This window comes from Lolium rigidum, chromosome 1 (genome assembly GCF_022539505.1).
Source record: "Lolium rigidum isolate FL_2022 chromosome 1, APGP_CSIRO_Lrig_0.1, whole genome shotgun sequence".
Taxonomy (NCBI): Eukaryota; Viridiplantae; Streptophyta; class Magnoliopsida; order Poales; family Poaceae; genus Lolium; species Lolium rigidum.
This window is the reverse complement of record NC_061508.1, coordinates 237,752,276-237,771,770: the sequence shown is the minus strand read 5'-3', so window position 1 is coordinate 237,771,770 and position 19,495 is coordinate 237,752,276.

The window sequence follows — 19,495 nt, the reverse complement described above, 5'->3', positions numbered from 1 at the left end:
TTGGGGTTTGGGGTTTAGTGTTTAATTAGGGTTTAGGGTCTAGGGTTAGGGTTTAGGGTTTAGGGTGTAGTGTTTAGGGTTTAGGGTCTAGGGTTTAGGGTTTAGTGTTTAGGGTGTTTAGGGTGTATGTTTAGGGTATAATTAGGGATTAGGGTTTTAGGGTTTAAGGTTTAGGGATCATCGATCAAGTGCACACACACATTATTAGAGGCACCCGCGCCTTTGCGCATAAAGTGCATGCGTATATATAAGTGTGTTTTTTGGCCACCAACGATATATATATAGATCGAGAGAGAAAGATTGAAATATATATATTTATCCCCAAGAATATGTTCAGATATATATTGAAATATATGCACAAATGATATGTGCAAGGTATGCCATGCGCGCATGCACACTAATTGTATATATATTATGAGGCAACTTAATCAAATGTGTTTTCATTCGAGAGAACTTGTCAAGATTCAAGTTAATTAATTTAGCAGCGCTAATTAGTTGGTCGCCTGCTTGATGCGCAATTTAGTGTCGTTGGCCTATATATATGTAGGGTTTAATTAGGGTTTAGGATTTAGGATTAGCTAGCTAGGGTTTTAGGGGTAGGGTGATGACCCACAAGTATAGGGGGTGTATCGTAGTATTTTCGATAAGTAAGAATGTCGATCCCAACGAGGAGCAGAAGGTGTTGACAAGCAGTTTCGATGAAGGATTCCCTGTAAATGCTCACAAACAAGTATTCAGGGGGTTTTGATGTAACAGTTGAATAAAGTACGAGTAAGTAAAGTGTGAGAGTAACAATTGCAGCGAGTGGCCCAATCCTTTTTAGCACAAAGGACAAGCCGGTTTGTTTACTTATAATGACCAAACGTTCTCGAGGACACACGGGATTTTAGTCTAGTGCTTTCGCTACATACGGCTAAATAATCTTCATTGTTATGATAAGTGTTGTGTGGGTGAACCTATGCTAATGTACCGCCCTTCCTAGGACTAATACATACTTGTGATTATACCCCTTGCAAGCATCCGCAACTACAAGAAAGTAATTAAGAATAAATCTAACCACAGCCTTAAACTCGAGATCCTCGCTATCCCTCCCGCATCGATATACCAACGGAGGTTTAGGTTTCGTCACTCCGGCAACCCCGCAATTGGCAAACGAGTACAAGATGCATTCCCCTAGGCCCATAAATGGTGAAGTGTCATGTAGTCGACGTTCACATGACACCACTAGAAGAATAACACCACAACTTAAATATCATACCATTGAATATTACTCAACCATAGTTCACTACTAACATTTAGACTTCACCCATGTCCTCAAGAACTAAATGAACTACTCACAAGACATCATATGGAACATGATCAGAGGTGATATGATGATGAATAACAATCTGAACATAAACTTGGTTCAATGGTTTCACTCAATAGCATCAACAACAAGTAGGAATCGATACCGGGAGAGTTTCCCCTATCAAACAATCAAGATCAAACCCAAATTGCTACGGCGGTGACGGTGTCCAGCGGTGGAGACGGCGGTGATGATGGTGGAGATGATGATGATGGTGATGGAGATGATGTCCAGCTCGATGACGGTGACGATGGCGTCGATTTCCCCTCCGGGAGGGAATTTCCCCGGCGGATTCCTGCCCGCCGGAGAGCTCTTTCTCTCTCGGTGTTCTCCGCCCCGCGAGGCGGCCGTAACTCTTCGCGAGGTACCCTCTCGTGGCTTAGGTTTTCGGGACGAAGGGTTTCGCGAAGAAAAGGAGGCGAAAGGGGCTGTGGGGCCCCCACACCACATGGTGGCGCGGCCGGGCCATGGGCCGCGCTGCCCTATGGTCCGGGCCCACCTTGGGTCCAGACTGGCTCCTCCTTCTCGGCTTCCTTCGTCATCTTGAAAAATAGGATTTTTGGTATAATTTCCTTCCACAGTTGATCTTCCGAAATATTGCGTTCTGACGGTGCTTTTTCCAGCAGAATCCTGGCTCCGGTGCTTGATCCTCCAATAATGGTGAAACATGCAAAATAGATGAAATAACATAAGTATTGTATCCAAATATGAAATATATCAATGAATAACAGCAAATTATGATATAAAATAGTGATGCAAATTGGACGTATCATAGGGTTAGGGTTAAGGTTAATTAATTAGGGTTTAGGGTTTAGGGTTTAGGGTTTAGGGTTTAGGGTTTGGGGTTTGGGGTTTGGGTTTAGGGTTTAGGGTCTAGGGTTTAGGGTTTAGTGTTTAGTGTGTTTAGGGTGCACGTTTAAGGTATAATTAGGGATCATGGATTAGGGTTTTAGGGTTTAAGGTTTAGGGATCATCGATCGAGCTAGTGCACAGACACATTATTAGAGGCACCAGCGCCTTTGCGCATAAAGTGCATGCGTATATATATAATAAGTGTGTTTCTTAGCCACCAACGATATATATAGATCGAGAGAGAGATTGAAATATATATATATATATCCCCAAGAATATGTTCAGATATATATTGAGATATATATATGCACGAATGATATGTCTATGGTATGCCATGCGCGCATGCACACTAATTGTATATATATTATGAGGCAACTTAATCAAATGTGTTTTCATTCGAGAGAACTTGTCAAGATTCAAGTTAATTAATTTATCAGCGCTAATTATTTGGTCGCTTGCTTGATGCGCAATTAAGTGTCGTTGGCCTATATATATATATGTAGTGTTTAATTAGGGTTTAGGTTTTAGGGTTAGCTAGCTAGGGTTTTAGGGTTAGGGTTAGGGTTAATTAGGGTTTAGGGTCTAGGGTTTAGGGTTTAGTACGTGTTTAGGGTTTAGGGTCTAGGGTTAGGGTTTAGTGTTTAGGGTTTAGGGTTTAAGGTCTAGGGTTTAGGGTTTAGTGTTTAGGGTGTTTAGGGTGTACGGTTAGGGTATAATTAGGGATTAGGGTTTTAGGGTTTAAGGTTTAGGGATCATCGATCGAGTGCACACACACATTAATTATTAGAGGCACCCACGCCTTTGCGCATAAAGTGCATGCGTATATATATAAGTAAGTTTCTTGGCCACCAAAGATATATAGATCTAGAGAGAGATTGAAATATATTTAGGGTTTATGGTTTAGGGTTTAGGGTTCAGGGTCAAGGGTTGGGGTTTAGGGTTTAGGGTCTAGTGTTTAGGGTTTAGGGTATATGGAGTAGTGTTTAGGGTTTAGGGTCTAGGGTTTAGTGTTTAGGGTGTATGTTTAGGGTATAATTAGGGATTAGGGTTTTAGTGTTTAAGGTTTAGGGATCATCGATCGAGTGCACACACACATTATTAGAGGCACCCGCGCCTTTGCGCATAAAGTGCATGCGTATATATATAAGTGTGTTTCTTGTCCACCAACGATATATAGATCGAGAGATAGAGATTGAAATCCCCAAGAATATGTTCAAATATACGCACACACATGAATTATTAGAGGCACCCGCGCCTTTGCGCATAAAGTGCATGCATATATGTGTTGTTCTGGCCACCAACGATAGATCGAGAGAGATAGATAGATTGAAATCCCCAAGAATTAGAGGACCCCTTGCACAAGTGTTGGCCATCTATATATAATATGAATCCCAATAATGTTCATACATGATAGGGCATATGTGTGAAGCAATTTTTTTTCGAGAACTTGTAAAGATTCAAATTTATCGTGCTAATGGAAACTAGTGCACATTAGAGGACCCCCTCTTACACGTGTTGGCCATCTATGTATAGTTTGAATCCAAATAATGTTCATACATGATAGGCTATATGTGAATCAATTTTTTCTTCCAAGAACTTGTCAAGATTCAAATTTATCGGTGCTAATGGAAACTAGTGCGCACTAGACGAGCCCCTTGCGCAAGTGCTGGCCATTACATATAGTTTAAAACTCAAGAATGTTCGTACATGATAGGCCATATGTGCAAAGGAATTTTTTTCCCGTGAACTTGTCAAAATTCAAGTTTATCGGTGCAAATGGAAACTAGTCCAAAAAATTACATAGAGGTCCAAGAGAACTAGACAATAACTAATAGGACCTGCAACTTTACAAAAAGGACCCCAAAACATATAGAAGAAAATCAATCGAGTCCTTCTGGACCACACATCAGATCTCTGCTCCGCATCCTTTCCAGCAACTCCGTCGCCGGGGACGCACCACTTGGGACGGTGCCGCCGGTAGTCGCCAGGACGAAGGAGAAGAAGGGCCTCAGCAATGGCACATTGGCTCTGAGAAGGGCCGCTGAAAGGCCAAGATGTTCACGGGCAAGACGGATGACGCCGTCGTATGCCCCGAGCTTGTGAACGTTAGCAGCTTGACTTCCCCATTGACCAGATCTGAAGCACTGACCAAAGCAAGCCTCACCGTTAGCGCCATCACCTTGATGGCACCAGATCGGGGTTTGGCCGGCAAGATTCGCCGTATTCACCGTAGGCCGGATCCGAAGCCGATGACGAGATCCCCGACTCCATTGCGCCATTCTCGCTCATGGGAAACACCTGGATCTAAGCTTACAACAACATGAACTCCCTCGGATCCAAATTAACTGAATCAACTTTGCTTATCTAAATATGGATGTATCCACACATGTTTTTACTCGAGATACATACACGTATAAGGAAAGTTGAATCAATTAATTTAGTTCGGAGGGTGTACGATATATAGAGAGAAGTCGGCCTCATCTCCGGCCGGCGAGGCTGCCGGAGAGAAGGGGGAGAGGAGCCAGGGGAGTGGGAGAGACTCGAGAGAGAAAGAGAAGAGGAAGAAATGAGAGCTCCCCGGGGAAGAACATTATTTTTGTCGTTCGCTCGTAGCTTGAAACCGAAAATTTTGGCCGCGCGCCAAATCATCCCGCCGCATCCATTCGAAAATCCCGTGACCAGTTTTACCCTTTTAACCCTGGTCCGGAAGCTACAACCCACCGACCATGGAGGGCTCATTCGGTAACAATGAAATATCTTGCCTAGATCCCGAACCCTCCCCACAGGCCCACACCCACCCACCAACCATTCGCCCCATTAGCTCAAAAATACGCTCACACGCCAAAGCTCTGAATCTCTACAGTACTAGATCTGCTTCGCCGCCGGCATACTCCTCCACAGCATAGCCTTGATCGTGTTGGCTGTCCACCCACCTGATCGCTCCCCCGCCGCCCTCTCCACCGACGGATCTGCTTCACCGCCGACCTCGCCACCGACGGATCTGCTTCACCGCCGACCTCGCCACCGACGGATCTGCTTCACCGCCGACCTCATCCACAGCGTAGCAATCAACGCCTTTCCTGTCGACGCACCGGATCCTCTCCAACGGAACCGTGTCTACTTCACCGCGGCCCCCCCTCCACAGAAGCCGATCTATTCCACCGACTACCTCGGCGCAGCGGCTGTATCAACTTCACCGAATCCCTTGCCAGCCAACCAGATCTGCTTCACTAACGCCCGCTTCTATTGAAACAGGGTCGACTCATCGTCTCCCGCGTTCGCCACCGCTGGAATGCAAGTTGCCGCCCCGTCCACCCCGCCGCAGCCTTGGTTAGTACGCTGGCCCGTTAGATCGCGGTGTTTCTTTAGCCATGTTTTGTGTAGTTATTTGCAGCTCTCATATGCCATTAAATTTCTTGATGTGTTACTTCGCATGAAGTTCGTTTAAATATTGTACAGTACCAAAGCATTATCCGGTCGCTACCATCCCGTTCATTCTATCGACACTCGTGTGCATCCACGTATTTATAGGGGACCCATTCATTTGCTGCCAACCTGTTTTTGTACCGCATGCTATTCCTTTTATAGTCATGCTATGGGCATTTCCAATCTGGTTGTTCTTATACCACGTCATTAGCTCACCGCTAGCCGCTAGCTGTTTTCTCGTGTCTCGCTATTCTTTTACTCGCTTTTATAATCATGCTATGTGCATTTCCAATCTGCTTGCTCTTATACCTCGACTTTAGCTTATAGCTATTTTTTCCATGAATGCTCCTGTCGCACAGCCTTGTATAGTTATTGCTGCGTGCATGTCCGGGTCTTTGTATTATCGTAGACTAACTTGTCAATGTTATTTTTCCTAGGGATTGATCATGCGAACCACTTATTAGAATATCCAACATTAACAGCGGGGACGCTAGGGAAGGTTGGAATCTGAGTTCTTGGTTGGTAACTTTGGCAGTTTACTTCCGTTATTATCTATAACCTATATGCATTGTTCCTTATGCAAGAGATAAACACTTGGAACCCTGCCATAGCAATGCCATCCATGCTTTACTATGTTTCTGCCTATTTGATATGCTTGTCTTGGAGCAACCGCGAAGGTGATTTGAACTCGACATTTGGTCATTCTTAATGCCAGTTTACTTTATGTGGAAAACCTTGGCATTACCCTACTCTAAATCGAATGTCTCGAAATTCGTATCTCATGCAAAGCAACATCTAGTTGGTTTTAATCCGATATCCGGTAAATATTGGCTTATTCATTTGGCAGCTCAAGTTTTTTGTTATTTGAAACCAGACTGACTTGGTCTTAAATGTGATATCTAAACACGGATTAAGGACAACGGAGCAGGGAGGATTAGCATTTCACTTGATGGCTGAACCTAAAATGACAGAGCTTGTCGACCACGACTAGTGCACGCAAGAGAAGGACCTGCGAGCGAGCCGTATGTTCTCGCTACATGCTCGTTATCCGATCTCTACATTGCGTAATACATGTTTGAATAGTTAATTGTTGTAACTATTTTTGCAATATTACCGTAATGCAGTTTTAGTGAAGCGACTCATCATTAGAAGATAGTCGCCAAAGCGACCCCGTGCAACATTATGATGTAAGTCCGTTAGTACAAGTTCCATACATTGTCTTATTTATTGAACTTGTTATTATCTTATATCTACATTGCATAATAAATGTTTGAATAGTTCACTGTTGTAACTATGTTTGCAATATTACTAGAATGCAGTTGTAATGAAGAAGTCCTTAGTAGAAGATAGAGCGCAAAAAAGGTTCCGACGTGAGCCTATGCAACGATATAATGTAAGTCCGCGCTTAGTACTTGTGACTATCTCATATCGACAATGCTTAATACATGTTTGCATAGTTCATCGTTTAACTCTTTTTGCATTATTATCGAATGCGGTTCGATGAAGCAATCTTCATTAGAAGAGAGGCCCACAAAAAGTTCTCGATCTTTGTTCCGATGCATCCTCTCATAGCCGTCAACCTAGACCATTCTTTTCATCAAACAAAGTGAACATCTCAAGGTCCGTACTTTATAAAAGACATGGTATTGCTCGCTTTAAGGTCCGTAGTCGATATGTTAACCAAGAGTACACAAGATTCAATCAAGGCGATTGCCAAATGTCAACGTGTTATTGATGATGCTAATAGAAGTCCTCAATGATTCTATGTATTTTTTTTATTTGGGCACATTAATTGCCTTGTAATTTTCCTAGTTATTTTATTTGTGTATGTAATTGTGTGTATCATTGATATCAGATTTTAGGCTCATGAAATTTAATGCAAGTTGACTAGTCAAACAACCGGTGGCCCTATATGCATTGGGCCGGCCCATTAACGTAGTGTGGGACCCACTTTCATTTTGGGCCGGCTCACTTACTTACCGGGCCGGCCCGTTAACGAGAAAGTGGGACCCACTCGTGCTTTTGGCCCAGCCCACTATCTTGTTGGGCCGGCCCACTTGCTACATGATGGACCCCACATACTAAATGGGCCGGCCCTTTAAGAGGAAAGTGGGACCCACTCGCGTTTTTGGCCCGGCCCACTAGCGTGTTGGGCCGCCCACTTGCTATATGGTGGACCCCACATACTAAATGGGCCGGCCCTTTAACCGGAAAGTGGGACCCACTCGTGCTTTTGGCCCGGCACACTAGCTTGTTGGGCCGGCCCACTTGCTATATGGTGGACCCCACATACTAAATGGGCCGGCCCTTTAACCGGAATGTGGGACCCACCCGTGTTTTTGGCCCGGCCCACTATCTTGTTGGGCCGGCCCACTTGCTATATGGTGGACCCCACATACTAAATGGGCTGGCCCATTAACAGGAAAGTGGGATCCACCTGTGCTTTTGGCCCGGCCCACTAGCTTGGTGGGCCGGCCCATTTGATCTAATGTGGACCCCACGCACTAAATGGGCCGGCCCGATTAGCAGGAAAGTGGGACCCACGTGCTAATTGGGCCGGCCCAATAACTTCTTGGGCCGGCCCACTTGCTTTAAGGTGGACCCCACTTGGTAAATGGGCCGGCCCGATAACATGAAAGTGGGTCCCACATGTTTTGTGGGCCGGCCCTTTTGCCCGTTGACCGGTCAAACGAGTGCATTCGGCCCGGCCCACATGCTTAGTGGGCCGGCCCATTAATGTTTTGACCAGTCAACCTTAGAGGTTAGGACCGGCCCACGTAACTAATGGACCAGCCCAGCTATATAGTTGACCGGTCAAACTAAGTCAGCTGGCCCGGCCCGCAAACTTAATGGGCCGGCCCGCTTAAGACGTGGCAGGCCTCGTGTGGGCCTACCATCTACCACGGGGTTTCGGCGGTTAACGCCGTTAACTGCCGCTAACGCGCGTCCGCCACGTGTCGGCTTGCATGACGTCGGCAGTCAACGGGCTCCCGAAACACTTCGCAACGGTCCGATTTTCCGTGGCGGAAGGGCACCCAAGCGCGACGGACCGAAAAATCGTCGTAGGACTTTGCTCGACGCAGTTTCGACAACAGAACCCATATCGTCGGGTTAGGCCCATAGGCGACGAAAAATACCCCTTAGCGGACGATTTTGAGACGTTGTCTATCAGAACTTTTCTTGTAGTGACTAACCTACTAACCATGTCTTCTAGTGATGAGAAAATTGTTAACCAGAAAAATAAGGATGTCGCTGATGTGATGACATGGAGGTAGTATGAAGCTCTGCGTATTGAGATGCGACGTGAATTCCGCACTCAGGACGATGAACTTCGGGGGACTGTTCAGGGAATCTCCCAAAAGATGGATACTACTAGTGCGACCGTCACTACAATGAAAGATCAAATGATGGATATCCAATGCAGTCTTCAAGTTTTGCAACTAGCTGTTGATAATCTCACTCAACAACAGCAACAAGAAGAAGAGGAAGACCCTGAGCTTCAAGATGAAGCACCTGGCGCTGGTCGTGCTGCAGGACGTGGTAACCGCGGTTGTGGGTTTGTTGAACTCCGACGTCAGTGTCGTGGGTTTGAGGAAGAAGACGGATTGGGTAAGCAAAAGTTCTCGATACCCAAATTTGAAGGAGGTGATGATGTTGAAGAATACCTCACTTGGGAGCTGAAGATTGAGAAGTTATGGCGCCTACATACTTATACTGAAGATAGGAAGGTCAATCTTGCTTCCTCAGAATTTGATGGTTATGCATTGCGTTGGTGGGATGGAGTGACACGCACTCGTCAAGAAGATAACGAGCTGCCCGTTCGTACATGGCGAGAGATGAAGGCTCTTATGCAAGCTCGTTTTGTGCCCACTAATTATTTGCGCTCAATATATGATAAGTTGACCCTATTGAGACAAGGTGTGAAGACTGTTGATACTTATTTCATGGATATGGAGATGCTTATTCAGCGTGGCCGTGTCCATGAACCACTTGAGATGACAATGAATCGCTTTCTACATGGGTTGAAGTTTGATATCAAAGGCATTGTTCGTTATCACAGTTACACCACTATGAATGAGTTGGTACATCATGCAAGAGAAGCTGAATCACATCTGGCTGAAGAAGCACAAGTTAAAGGTCGTGCTACGGGAGATGGGCGCTACACGCCCAGGGCGCCTCCATCCACGGCGCCAGCGCCATCTACGCGCTCCGCACCTTATTCTACTCAGTCTAGCAAGCCGGTCTCCAATGTGTCCAACACAAAGAAACCCGAACCTGCTGCAAGTACAAGTGGTTCTAGCATGTCTACTGTGCACAACCGCGATATGAATTGCCATACATGTGGTGGCAAGGGTCACTTCAGGAGAGATTTTCCTAACCGCAAGGTCATGATTATTAATGAGGACAATGAGTATGAGACTGGAGATGATGTTGATCCATATGCTCCAGAAGATGATGATTATGACAGTGATGGTGTAGATGTTTATCCGTCTGAAGCTCGCACTATTGTTGTATCTTAGCGTGCTCTTAATGTGTTGCCTAGTGCATCTACTCAGCGCTGCAATTTGTTCCAAACAAAGGCTTTAGTTGGTCCTGACAAGGCTTTCAAGGTCATTATTGATGGCGGGAGTTGCCGCAATTTAGCAAGCAAGGAGTTGTGTACCAAGATGAAGTTGAAGTATCTAACGCACCCGCATCCATACTATATTCAGTGGTTGAGCGACAATGGTGAGATGAAGGTAAACCACATGGTGCGTGTTGAGTTTACGATTGGACCGTATAAGGACTCCATTGATTTTGATGTGGTTCCTATGACGGTGTGTCACCTACTATTGGGTCAGCCTTGGCTCTATGACCGTTCTGTGCAACACAATGACCGTGCCAATACATATCACTTGGAGTTCAAGGGCAAGAAAATCAATTTACAGCCTATGTCACCACAACAAATTGTCAATGAATCTCGTCAGAAAATTGAAGTAAACTTGGAGGATGCACTTATAAATAGGCGAGAGAATTGTAATACCGTGAGTGATATAACGAAAAGTGAGAGAGTGAATTCCTTAGTCTTATTAGCCACCAAAGAAGACATGAGATAATTTAGTGAGAATCCTACAGCCATGCCTCTTGTGCTCATGTACATGGGTACAGTTTTGGTTTCTAACGACATGACCCCTATTCCTCTTGGTGTTTCTAATGTTTTGCAGGAATTCAATGACGTGTTTCCGGAGGAGGTACCCGAAGGACTACCACCATTGCGTGGAATTGAGCATCAAATTGACTTGATCCCCGGTGCATCGCTGCCCAATAGGGCGCCATATAGAACGAATCCCGAAGATACGAAGGAGATACAGAAGCAAGTACAAGTGCTACTCGATAAAGGTTATATCCGCATAAGCCTTAGCCCTTATGTTGTTCCTGTTATTCTAGTTCCTAAGAAAGATGGTACATGGCGCATGTGTGTAGATTGTAGAGCGATAAACAACATTACTATTCGATATCATCATCCTATTCCCCGTTTAGAGGATATGCTAGATGAATTGAGTGGTGCTGTTGTTTTCTCTAAAATTGACTTGCGTAGTGGTTATCATCAAATTAGGATGAAAGAAGGGGATGAATGGAAAATATCCTTTAAAACAAAATTTGGTTTATATGAGTGGTTAGTAATGCCTTTTGGTTTGACTAATGCACCTAGCACTTTCATGAGACTGATGAACCATGTTTTGCGTAATTTTATTGGCAAGTTTGTGGTCGTGTACTTTGATGACATATTAATCTACAACCGCAATGAATCTGATCATACTATACATATTCGACATGTTTTGCAAGTGTTGCGTGATTAATCTTGAGAAGTGCACATTTTGCAAAGATAAGGTCATATTTCTGGGTTATGTTGTCTCTAAGCATGGAGTAGAAGTAGATGTGTCTAAAATTGAAGCTATTCAAAATTGGCCTGCTCCCATGAATGTGAGTCAAGTAAGAAGTTTTCATGGTCTAGCTGGGTTTTATAGAAGATTTGTGCCCAACTTTAGTACTCTTTCTGTACCTTTGAATGACTTGACTAAAAAGGGTGTTGTTTTTGAGTTGGGCGCAGCCCAAGATCATGCTTTTGATAAACTAAAATGATTGTTAACTTCTGCACCGTTGCTTGCACTTCCTGATTTACATAAGCAATTTGAGATGGAATGTGATGCTAGTGGTATTGGAATTGGTGGTGTGTTGATGCAAGAGGGTCGTCCAATTGCATATTTTCTGAGAAATTTTCTGGTGCTAAGTTGAACTATCCTATATATGATAAATAATTGTATGCTTTAATTAGAGTTCTTGAGGTTTGACAACATTACTTGTGGCCAAAAGAATTTATCATACATTCTGATCATGAAGCTTTAAAATATCTGAAAGCTCAATCTACTTTGCATAAGCGTCTTGCTAAGTGGGTTGAGTTCATTGAGTCTTTACCATACATTATTAAGCATAAGAAGGGAAAAGATAATATTGTTGCTGATGCTTTATCTAGGAAGAATATGCTATTAACTCAACTTGATGTTAAAATTCCTAGATTAGAGATACTATGTGATTTATATGCTACTGATCATGATTTTGTTGAACCATATTCCTTGTGTGCTATTGGTAAAGCATGGGAAAAATATCACATACATGATGGGTTCTTGTTTAGAGCTAACAAACTATGTGTTCCAGAATCGTCTGTGTGTTTGCTCTTATTGCAGGAATCTCATGCTGGAGGTTTGATGGGTCACTTTGGGCGTGAGAATACACTACTTATGCTCACTGACCACTTTTATTGGCCAAAGATGAGGCGGGTTTTGGACAGATATGTGAAGAGGTGCATTACTTGCAACAAGTCCAAGTCCAAGCTGAAGCCTCACGGATTGTATACTCCGTTACCGGCACCTACTACTCCTTGGGAAGACATTAGTATGGATTTTGTGTTGGATTTGCCGCGTACTAAGAGAGGCCATGATTCTGTATTTGTGGTAGTGGATAGATTCTCTAAGATGTCACATTTTATTTCCTGCCACAAGAGTGACGATGCGTCGCATATTGCTAACCTATTTTTCAGGGAGATTGTACATCTACATGGAGTCCCGAAGACTATTGTTTCTGATCGTGACGTGAAGTTTATGAGCTACTTCTGGAAGACGCTGTGGAGAAAGCTGGGGACGAAGCTACTTTTCAGTACTACTTGTCATCCCAAACTGATGGTAAAACTGAAGTGGTGAATAGAACACTGTCACAACTGTTGAGATCCATGATCAAGAAGAACCTGAAGGAGTGGGAAGATTGTTTGCCGCATGTGAAGTTTGCTTATAACAGGGCGGTACATTCTACCACAGAGTTGTGTCCTTTTGAGGTGGTGTATGGTTTGAAACCCATTACTCCGCTGGATTTGTTGCCTTTACCCATACATGAGAGAGTCAATATGGAGGCATCCAAGAGGGCAGACTTTGTGCAAAATATTCATGTGAAGACTAAAGAGTTGATAGAGAAGAAAGGCAAGAGCAATGCTGCAAGGATGAATAAGAAGCGCAAGGAGTTCTTGTTCAAGCCTGGTGATATGGTCTGGGTACATTTTCGCAAGGATAGGTTCTCGAAGCTACGGAGGTCCAAGTTACTTCCTCGTGGTGCTGGTCCTTACAAAGTGCTTGCCAAGATGATAATGCATACTCTATATATCTTCCAATAGATGAGTTTGGTGTCAGCAATACTTTCAATGTTGCTAATTTGACATCATATGACGGAGAAGACCTTGGAGCGTCGAGGTCGACGCCTTTTGAAGCGGGGGAGATGATGAGGACATCCCTACCACACAACTACCTCCGTCATTGCAAGATGAAGACAATGCTGCTGTGAAGCTCAAGTCCAATGAAATTAGGATTGTACCAATTACACGAGCTCGTGCGAAGCTACTTAAGCAACAGGTGAATTTTTTCCTAAGTGATACTTCTATCGATGAGAATTTTATACTTCCCAAGTCCTATTACTTATGTATGATCAGGTATGAGGAGGGAGCAAGCATCACACGAGGAGGAGAGGAGCAGCTGGACGTGAAGCTGGCCATGAAGATGGACATGAAAACATCCCATGGAAGCACGAGGGAGGAGAGGGAGGCATGCACGAGGGAAGAAGAACAAGTCCAGGCCGGCGCTGGATCCGGTCTGACCGGCTGCCACGCCAGCGCGTCCGGTCTCAGACCCGGTCGACCGGGCGCCATGCCGGACCGACCCGGCGCCGACCGGATTTCCCATCGGTGCCAACCGGGCCATGTCCAGTAAGCCCAGACGCCCCACCCGGTCGCCACCCGGTTTCTGATCAAGTCCAAACCGGACCGGCCGGTCCCTGGCCCGGTCGACCGACCCGGTCGACCGGCCGTATCTGATTCTGTCTCGACCAGATCTGTTGTGGATCAGTTATTTTTTTATATTTTCGACCTAAGGTCGTCCCGAACGCCTATATAAGTCCCCAGGACGCCCCCACAATAGCTTTAGACCACGTTTAAGACAAACCCTAGTTCATAGTTGATTGCTTTGCAACTCTATTGAATCCCTACAGCATCTTGCATTGATTTGGTGTAGATCTGAAAGTCTTGTGTGATCTGTTGTTCCATTGGGAATTAGAAGGTTGCAACTTACCGCTTTGTGGTCGGCGGCTATGTGCGCAAGTTTGTGGAGTTGCGAATATCTTGCAGGGTTGAGAGATGTTGCATTGACGACAGGAACCAATTGAGAGATCTCGTAGCATCATACAAGTTATCATCCACTTCATCAAGTTATCTCCGCTGTGTTCGCCCCGTGATCATCATCACCACCGTTGCTTATTGAGAAGATCGGGCCTCCCCTTATCAGAGACTCACCCGAAGAAGGATTCTTGACGAACAAGGCAAGAGGACATTAAACAAGGAAATATTAGAATAGATCTTTTTGTAACCTAGTCAAGTCCGGAAAGAACTCTCGGGACCTGGCCTGCTATATAAAGGTCGGGAGAGGGTCTGCCAAGACACAACTTCAACACATAGATTCACCGCAAGTCAAGAGCTAGAACCCTAGAGTCTTAGCCTCTCGACGAGACAACAACCATAGCCTATCGGCTACCCCATTGTAACCCGATATATTCGATAATCAAGATTGGACAAGCAGGAAGTAAGGGTTTTACCTTATCGAGGGCCCTGAACCTGGGTAAATCTCTCTCCCTATTTTGTTTGGTATCCGATGTCTCGTGTGAGCCTGCAGGATTCCATGAACCCTAAGCCCCTCATGGTGGGCATTGCCAGGAAGCACCCTCATCAGCAACAATCAACCCATTGTATTTTATGATCACAACAACAAATCAAGTAATGCTACGAAACCAATTAACGTAAAGTATTATTTGTCAAACACAAGATCCATGATCACACCATAAGTCTCGAGCATATAAGGATAAAGGATATACTTGCGGATCCGCTAACGAAAGGCTTACCACCCAGTGCGTTCAAGGAACACTTAGCCAGCATGGGTTTAAGGGAAAGCCTTAAATTGTTGGATCATGAGAGGCCCCAAAGGAACATAATTTGTTTCAAAAGAGAAAAGTGTATTGTGGTTGTCTAATTTATCGGCAATCGAGCAGTGACGATGGAACATGCCCTATGTACTGATCTGTAATGAAACGAGCGAAGTAAAAGTATAAAGTTAAAAGTAAAGTTGAGATCAAGGGGGATAATGTTTGGATGATCTCCCACACGTTCGAGCCCAACGACTCGACGTGGACCTTGTCATCGCCCTGATCGGGGGCGCCCAACCATATACTGGTTGGTGGGCCCCTGTCGCCGCACTATATATACAGGTGGGTGCCGGACGCACATGATGTTAGGTTTGCCGTGCGTGCCAGACACCCCACCGACATAGGGTTAGTGTGTGCTGACGGGAAGCTCCGCCACCGCCGCCACTGCTTCACCCACGCCACCGCCATCTCTACCATGTCGACGCCCTCTGGTTCCTCCTCGTAAGGAGAATGTAACCCTCTCAGTCTCTCTCCCTCGTTCAGCACACGCATAGAGATAGTAGCTACCCGCACATATCCTACCCTAGTTGATCCCTAGAAACAACACACACTCCATTGAAATATGTCATGTAATGCTCAATTGCATTTCTCCCCTTTCTTCACTAAGCCATCATCAACAATACCCTTCCCGGGATTAGCGACCAGCTGAGGTACATGTTGTGCATTCTGAGCTTGCCATTTTAAGAATGTTGTTTGCAGCCCACCATCAGCCACATCCTGTGTACCATCAACCGCCCTCCTGGTTGCATGGTCCTCGACGACATCATCTTGAGCACAAGTAATTCCAGGTCTGGCATCATCTATCCGAGGATGGCGAACGACAAATACTATGCACAACGCCGAATCCTTCTTACCTAAGCCGAGGTCCACACACTCACCTTGGCAAACTCGTCAGCGCAATCTTGGTCGAGAACCTAGAGTAACCCCCTATCGCCGCTAACGGCTTTCCGCCTTTGACGCTCATCTTTCGCCCCTCCAGAGGAAATTTAAATTATCATTGTGGGTTATATATACATCTCAACTAAAAATAGACCTAAATTGTTGAATTTTATCGGCTTCAGAGGACTTAGGCAGCAAGGTTATAATGCCATATTTTTGTTTCTGTACATCCAGGGAATTATGGAAACAGACAAAAAGTTGCATTATATGGTATTTTACCACATCCTAACAATGTCTGTAAAATTCATTAGGAATATTATTAGGTCCAAGAGCTTTGCTAGCCTCCATGGAAAAAAAGAGAGCATGTTTAACTTCCTCGTGAGTAAACATTCTAATCAAATCCTCATTCTCTTCCACACTTAACTTTTCCTACGGTTTCCAAAAATTATGATCTTTTTCGAAAAGAGGCGCTTTATTACTCAAAAGGTTTTAAGCATTAAACCCAGCCTCTGTATAACCAGGATGCACACAGCCGTTCAGAAGTCTAGGATCCATCGATATGCGATACAAAAAAAGATAAAAGCCAACCACTATGACACTTCGTTGGCTTCAATCCTCCGACTATGCAGCCACCCATGTTGGGAAATAAACTCCGTGGCCGTGTTCTCCAATCATGTAGACACCTCCATAAAGAGGTCGCGATCCTCCAAACGCTAAAGTGGCGACCATGAACGGAGCAAAGACGTACACCGGTAAATGACCTGCATAAGAGAAGAATTTTTGTCATTAAAAATCTTGTCATTCCTACATAGCCAAAGTGACCACGCAACTGCAATCGCTCCCACTCTAATAATATTTTTGTACCTAGAATCCACCCCATTAAGCAAATTGCCAAAAATGTTTGCAATGCTACGGGGAGGGTATAAGGTAGAACCTATCTGAATGATTGACCATATAGATCTAGCAACTCGACAGTTGAAGAAAAGGTGTTTTATTGTCTCTTCCTCGTGACAGAACACACATTTCATACAACCATGCCAATTGCGCTTTACAAGGTTATCTTTAGTAAGAATCACACCTCGACGAAGATACCATGCAAAGACCTTTGTTTTAAAAGGTATCTTCATCTTCCAGATGGATTTATTATTTAAAACGGGTTGTGCAGAAAGGCATAGTGCTTTGTACATGGAGCTAACCGAAAATATGCCATTTTTGGTGATACTCCAACGGAATTCATCCGTCCACTGAACCAGCTAGATAGAAACTAACCGTTGAAGCAGTTCATTCCAGGAAGCTAGCCGAGGACCGACAAGATCATGCCTGAACGTCATAGAGGGGGAGGAGAAGATTCCATCACCTTCTGCAAAGTATCCCCTTTGTGACGAACAATACTGTACAAGGCTGGATACTGTTCACGAAGAGTGGTTGTTCCCAACCAGCGATTGACATAGGCATCCCCAATGGGCCTGCCAAAGATGATACCCGGGGTTTATTGAAGGCCCATAACCCGAAGAATACGAAGCCCAGAAGCCTACTAAAGCATCGACTATGGCAAGAAGAGATAGATTACGAATAAAGATATTTGTAACTTTACGGGTCGAACTCAAAGAGTCACCCGGAATTTGTAACTTGTGTAATACGAAACCCTCGGCCTCCGCCTCCTATATAAGGGGGGAGTCGTGGGACGATGAAAGGATCGATTTCATTGCAACACAACCCTAGTTTTGTAGCAGTCGAGTACTTTTCCGGCTGAAACCCTCGAGATCTACTTGCCCTCTACTTTCACGAAAAACCTAGTTTACAACTTGTAGGCATTGACAAGTTAACACCTTGTCAATTGGCGCCGTCTGTGGGGATTAGAGGTGACAAGGAGCTGATCTCGATGGCACGTTCAACATCGTCGATGTCTTCGGTGGCAAGCAATGCGATGGACGGAGGTAAACAGATCAAAACTGGTCTCATTGATTTTGTTCCTCACCCTCCCGCCCGTTTGGATGCATATGACTACTTGGAGGAGCCAATGGAGATGAAGTTCGGGAGCTTGTACTTTTGCGTCGGGAGAGAAGGTTCACACCGTCTAGCGGCATCGATCCGTTCGGGACCGCTAGCGATTGTTCCTAATTTCTTGGGATCATCTTCGTCAACCAAGTCAAGCGACGGCGGAACTTCGTCGACAAGCAGCATCAAGCTCGCCGCCGGCGGAGATCTCGCCAATCTGTTCGGCGGGATGTCTTTCGGGTCGTTCACGGATTCCGATCTGGATAGCGACTTGGAAAGCATCGACAGCTGCAACTTCATCGACAAATCTACCTCTATTCGGGAGGTCTTCACTGATCGTTACGACTGTGTCACCGACCCTGAAGATGAGTATACAATGGCAACATACCATCAAGTCTGCGTGATTGGTGAGCAAAGTTGCCAAGAGGATGAAACATCAGAGGCTTTCGATGATCTGGGAAATCCATACATCGATCCCGCTGATCTTACGCGAGGTTTAGGCAGCAAATATTTCGGGCCTACACCGCGCCAAAGGGTGCAACTCTCGCAAGCAGCTTGGGATAGAGCATCAAGAGCTTTGAACGGCACAGATCCGATGACTACCACGACTACGATGGAGGAGTTGCAGGCATACCAATATAGACTCGCGCGTGCTGGCCGTGAATTGGAAAAACAAAGGGTGATACTCGAGCAGAGGAAAGCTGCATCTTCTGCGTCAAGAAGGCGATGAGCTGAGCAGAGTTGACAATCAGGAACTTCGGGAGATAACCATAGAGAAGCTCGTAATAGAGAAAGATCTCGGCAGCAGCATATACCTGAGGGCGAGAGGGAACACCTGATCCAAAACCTCGATATGTCTTTCATGTCGATAGATAGAAGAGGGAACATTATCCCCAAAACACCGGAAGCTGGATACATGGCGACTCAGGCCTTTATACTAGCATCCAAGCCACCTCCCAGAGATCCAAGAGAAGCATTGTACAATATGGCTATGGCAGGAGTTGGAGCCATGGGAACTTCGTTTGCAAGTACAAGTGCACCTCCCTAAGGTGCTCCAAGGCAAAACAGTCCACGACCCGCTGTGGCAGTGCAAGATCCTCCAAGATCGGGTGGCGCGAGAGATACTGCGACACAGGCGCGGGTCGATAGAGCACGACAAGAAAGGAGAGAACGTCGGCATTCACCAGAAGTTGATGAGGAGGATATGTGTGGGCTCCCTTGTTTCACTCAACGAGTTCGTAAAACTCGGGTCCCATCTGGGTTTAAACTACCCGATAACTACAAGAAGTTCGATGGTTTGCAAGATCCTGAGGACTGGTTAGTCGACTACCTGGAGACAGTAAAATTGACGGGTGGAACCAAAGCAACTACCATGCAGAGTATCCAGGTCCACTAAAGTGGAGCAGTGAGGTCATGGATTAAACAGTTACCACCAGGATCAAT